At 35.6% G+C, this 6,173-nt stretch overlaps 1 pseudogene; it reads left to right on the forward strand.

The window, feature by feature from the left end:
• The first annotated feature begins 232 nt into the window (after window positions 1-232).
• LOC139359772 (tigger transposable element-derived protein 1-like) lies at window positions 233-5,866 on the forward strand (annotated as a pseudogene).
• Window positions 5,867-6,173: the final 307 nt, after the last annotated feature.

Raw genomic sequence — 6,173 nt, forward strand, 5'->3', positions numbered from 1 at the left:
AGACAGTTCTATCAACTTTTTTAAAATTCACTCTGCCCATCTTTGTCTTTTGATTGAAGATTTAATCCATTTATATTTAAAGTAATTACTGATAAGAGGAGACTTACTTCTGTTATTTTGTTATTTGTTTTCTATATGATTTATAGTTTTTTATCTCCAATTTCCTGCATGACTTTGTGTTTAGTTTTTTTATATAGTGAAATGTTTAAATTCTTTTCCTATTTCCTTTTGTGTATAATCTATAGCTTTATGTTCTTTGTAGTTACCATGGGGATTACAATTAACTCCCTAAATTTATAATACTCTAATTTGAATTTCTACCAGATTAACTTTAGTAACACACAAAAACTCTGCTTCTTTATAGCTCTGTCACACCTCTTTCAGTTTTTGATGTAACAAAATTACATCTTTGTACATTGTGTGCCCCCCAAATAAGCTATTAATTATTTTAAATGTGTGATTTTCTTGAATTATGTAGAAAACAATGGGTGGAGTTATAAACCAAAGTTATAAAATAATGCTAGTTTTTAGATGAAGAAAATTTTTTTTTGAGACAGGGTCTTGCTCTGTTACCAAGGCTGGAGTACAATGGCCTAATGTCTGCTCACTACAGGTTTGACCTGTCAGACTCAAATGATTCCCCCATTTCAGCCTCCTGAGTAGCAGGGACTATAGGCACATGCCACTATATCTGGCTAATTTAAAAATTTTTTTGTAGAGACGAGGTCTCACTATGTTGCCTAGGCTGATCTGGAGCTCCTGGGCTCAAGCAATGCTCCCACCTTGGCCTCCCAGATTGCTGAGATTATAGGGGTGAGCTTCTGTGTCTGGCCTAGATGAATAACTTTCAAAAAGTTTTAGAGTAAAACTTTTTAAATTAAAAAGTTCTAAATTAAAGATTTAAGATACAATGTCTTAAATCATGTAGAAAATAAGAAATGGAGTTGCAAACCATTTTTAGAATATAACTAGCTTTTATAATTTCATATGCATTTACCTTTATTAAGATCTTTATTCCTTCATACAGTTTTGAGTTATTGTCTGGTGTTTTTTCATCTCACCCTGTAGGACTTTTCTTGCAGGGCAGATTTAGTCTTAATAAACTCTTTTCTGGTTTTATTTATCTGGGAGTTTCTTAATTTCTCTCTTACTTTTAAAGAACAATTTTTCTGAATATGGGATTTTTGTTGACAGTTTTTTTTCCTTTAGCACTTTGAATATATTGGCCCACTACCTTATGGCCACTCAAGTGTCTGATGAGAACTCTGATGATAATCTTATTGAGGATCACTTGTATATGATGAATCACTTCTCTTGGTGCTTTTAAGGTTCTTTCTTTGTACAGGCATATCTCATTTTACTGTGCTTTGCTTTACTTTTTACAAATTGAAGGTTTGTGGCAATCCTGAATCGAGCAAATCTATCTGCCTCATTTCTTCAACAGCATGTGCTCACTTTGCATCTCTTTATTCCATGATAGTAATTCTCATAATTTTTATCTCAAACTTTTTCATTATTGGTAAACCTGTGATGGTGAGCTGTGATCAATGATCTTTATTGCTACTATTGTAATTGTTTTGGGGCACCATGAACTGTGCTCATACAAGATGGTGAACGAATTTATAAATGTTGTATGTGTTCTAACTGCTCTATTGACAAACCATTTTCCCATATATGTCCCTCTTGTCAGTCCTGTGTATTTTCTGAGATACAACAATATTGAAATTAGACCAATTAATAACCCTACAATGGCCTGTCAGTGTTTAAGTGAAAGGAAGAATTGCATATCTCTTACTTTAAATCAAAGGCTAGAAATAAGCTTAGTGAGGAAGGCATATCAAAAGCTAAAATAGGCTGAAAGCTGGACCTCTTGTGCCAAACAGTTAGCCAAGTTGGGAATGCAAGAGTCAAGTTTTTGAAGGAAATTAAAAATGCTACTCCAGTGAACACACAAATGAAAAGAAAGTGGAACAAGCTTATTGTTGATATGGAGAAAGTTATAGTTGTCTGGATAGATGATCAAACTAGCCACAACATTCCTTTAAGGCAAGACCTAATTCAAAACAAAGCCCTAACTCTCTTTAATTCTATAACGGATGAGAGAAGTGGGGAAGCTACAGAACAAAAGTTTGATGCTAGCAGAGGTTGGTTTATAAGGTTTAAGGAAAGAAACCATCTCTAGAACATAAAAGTGCAAGGTGAAACAACAAGTGCTAATGTAGAAGCTGCAACAAGTTATTCAGAAGATCTACCTAAGAAAATTGATGAAGTTGGATATACTAAATAATGGATTTTTAATGGAGATGAAACAACCTTATATTAGAAGAAGATGCCATTTGGAACTCTCATAGCTAAAAAGGAGAAGCCAATGCCTGGCTTCAAATCTTCAAAGAACAGGCTGAATTTCTCGTTAGCTGGTGCAGCTAACAAGATGAAGCTGGTGACTTTAATGTTAAGCCAGTGCTAACCTATCTTTCAAAAAGTCCTAGGGCCCTTAAGAATTATGCTAAATCAACTTTGCCTGTGCTCTGAAAATGGAATAACAAAGTGTAGATGGCAGCACATCTGTTTATAGCATGGTTTACTGAATATTTTAAGGTCACTGTTGAGACCTACTGCTCAGAAAGAAAGATTTTCTCAAAATATGACTGCCCATTGACAATGTACCTGGTCATTCAAGAGCTCTGATGAAGATGTATAATAAAAGGAGATTAATGTTGTTTTCATGCCTGTCAACACAATATCTATTCTGAAGCCCATGGATCATGGAGTAATTTTGACTTTCAGGTCTTATTATTTAAGAAATATATTTCATAAGGCTATAAGTACCATAGATAGTAATTACTTTGATGAATCTAGGCAAAGTAAATTGAAAACCTTCTGGAAAGTTTCACCATCTTAGATGCCATTAAGAATTTTTGTGATTCAAGGGAGGAGATCAAAATATTATCATTAACAGGAATTTTGAAAAAGTTGATTCCAATCTTTGTAGATGACTTTGAGCAGTTTCAGAGTTCAGTGAAGGAAGCAACTGCAGATGTGGTGGAAACAGCAAGATAACTAGCATTGGAAGTGGAGCCTGAATATGTGGCTGAATTGCTGCAATCTCATGATCAAACTTTAATGGACAAGGAATTGCTTGTTATGGATGAGCAAAGGAAGTGGTTTCTTGAGATGGTATCTACTCCTGGGGAAGATTCTGTGAACATTGTCGAGATGACAACAAAGGATTTAGAAGATTACATAAACTTAGTTGATAAAGCAGCGACAGGATTTGAGAGGATTGATTAAAAATTTTTTTTTGTTTTTTGAGATAGAGTTTCGCTCTTGTTGCCCAGGCGGGGGTGCAATGGCGTGATTGTGACTCACTGCAACCTCTGCCTCCTGGGTTCAAGTGATTCTCTTGCCTCAGCCTCCCAAGTAGCGGGAATTACAGGCATGCACCACCATGCTAAAAAAAACCCAGCTAATTTTGTATTTTTTTTAGTAGAGACGGGGTTTCACCATGTTGGTCAGGCTGTTCTCAAACTCCTGACCTCAAGTGATAGAAGTTCTTCTGTGGGTTAAATTATATCAAACAACATTGTGTGCTACAGAGAAATCTTTCATGAAAAGAAGAGTCAATTGATACAGCAAACTTCGTTGTTGTTTTATTTTAAGAAATTGCCACAGGCACCCCAACCTTCAGCAACCACCACCCTGATCAGTCAGCACCATTAATATTGAGGCAAGATCCTTCATTTGCAAAATGATTATGACCCACTGAAGGCTGAGATGATTGTTAACATTTATTAATAATAAAGTATTTTTAATTAAAGTATATACATATTTTTAGACATAATGCTATTGCATACTTAAGAGGCTACAGTACAGTGTAAATATGATTTATATGCCAAAACCTCCACAAATTTTGGGACTCATTTTATTTTGATATTCACTTTATTAAGGTGGTCTGGAACCAAACCTAAAATATCTCTACATTTATATTTATTTGTATGAGTTGATCTGTATGAACAAAAGAGATATACATGGTACTTCTGTTGGAAGTAAAATGGGAGAAGAAGGGTGGAGAAACTTAGGAATATTAAGCACAGTTTCCTCTTAGACTCTAAGTTGTGAAGCAGAAGATGTGCTGTTGTGGGACCTAGATGATGGAATTCTGGAAGAGAAGGTATTCTCTCCATTTCTATGAAAGCTAACAAGTTTTCAGTGTAGTAAGAGTTGAAGAAAACATAGTCTTACTTGAACACTTTTGCATTTGTAGTTTTGAGTACACTGGAGACAGCATCCTAGGCAGAGAATCTTTGTTTCTAAGGAGGGAAATAGAAGCAATACAGGCAAAATTGTCCTCAAGTGATTTCCTGAGCTTTAAAAATTCAGAAGTGCTTTTGGGAGGAAGAGGGCATGGAGAAGGCAGACTGTAAATCCAAGACATGTCATTTGTGAGAACATATGAGACAATACCCCAGTACTCCTAGAAATGTCTTGAGACTGATTGGATCCTGAGTTCCAGCATTATGCAAAGGTGACCATGAAATTTGGGTGGCTGCTCTTCAGATAACATCGTTAGCTGCAGTTTGGAGAGGCTTGGGGAAAGTTTGGATTATAATTACTATATGCTTGTCTTTTTAAATTTAGAATAGGGGGTTAATATTCTACTGAATGGATCATGGATAGAGATAGATTGGGACAATAATTTAAACTGTTAGTTTGGTGCCTGTATAACCCAGGGGTGAGCTCACAATTTGAAGAGTTGTGTTTTTAATCTAAGAGTAGTTGGCATATCCACAATTTGAGGCCTCAGTTATTTTGGAAAGCAGGAGAACAATTTTGATCCGTCTAGGAATCTAGATATAACACGTTATCAAAATAATAGTGCCGTACTCAGGTTACATTTCAAAACTGAACTAGTCATGCCCTTTAAAATAAAGATCTATAGTCTACCAGGTGATAGGAGCTTTATATATATTGTCCCCTTAGTTTACACAATAGTTGGAAGGTAGATGTTATCTCATTTTCAGATGTAGAAACTGAGGCCCAGACATATTCAAAAAGCTTGCTAAAAGTTACATAATTATTAAGACTGGATTAAATCTTGTCTCTGACTTCATGTATTATGCCCTGTTACCTCTTCTCTAAGGCAGATAAACAGAACAGTGAAGAAAAGAACTGGTAGCAAGAGTGTCTACAATTAAACTGCATTCCTTCAGTATCTGGAATATGAAGCTTACCTTCTGCTGGTGTCAGTTGCATTCAGTCAAGTTTTCACATTCATCAAATTTCACAACCTACCTTCCCAAGTCATTGTAAGATGGGAATTTTATTTAAAAACAAATCGAACTTAAAAATCAATCTCTCTTCTCCCTGCCATCCTCCCTATCCCCTGTGTCTTTGATAGAATTATCACTTTTTCTTGGTATAGTCAATATCTTCATTTCATATTGAAACAAACACTTCTAGTCCAATCATTGCAAATGCTTTGGAAGCAATGGTTTCTGTGAGACTACTTTTTAATAGAACAGCTACTTAATAGAACTGCTGTTGAAGTTTTGAGCTTAGCTTGTTACAATAGCTAGCATTATCTTCATTTACATGTATTATGTAATTTATATGCCTCCCCTTTAGCGATGCATTTGAATTTGTTTCTTTGGCTGTATAAAAACAGAGGTCCACTTAGGTTGTCTCAAGAAAAGGAGACTTTTTCCTGTGTAAATTGATGTAATGGCAGGAAGTCTCAGTAGTTCCTTGTAGCATATCTACTTCCAATTGAGCAACTGTATTCTTGACTGATCAAGTTTTCCTCACCTTTTCTGTTCTTTTCCTCTTTGCCTTTTCTCTTCTTTCATATGTTTAGCTTCTAAATAACTTTGGCCTGCCATGGAACTTACACAGTTTTGTGAATATTTTCACTTCAGCTTCATTTCTAAGTGACTAACCATGTTTGTTTTTTCAGTGTTCTCCAAAGTGAAATCTGGTTTGCCTAGTTCATCTTTTTCAGTCAGTTAATGTGTGCCAAAGGTCTTCAGCTAGCCTGTGTGTGTGTGTGTGCGTGCGTGCGTCTGTGTGTATTTGCCTTGGTTTAATGCCCTTTGATAACCTGAAAAGAGAGTAGCAGAGCTCACAAATATTTCAGGAGGAGCTAACAGCAGGGATTATGGTGCCTTCTACTATAT

This window comes from Macaca nemestrina, chromosome 1, assembly GCF_043159975.1.
Source record: "Macaca nemestrina isolate mMacNem1 chromosome 1, mMacNem.hap1, whole genome shotgun sequence".
NCBI classification, from domain to species: Eukaryota; Metazoa; Chordata; class Mammalia; order Primates; family Cercopithecidae; genus Macaca; species Macaca nemestrina.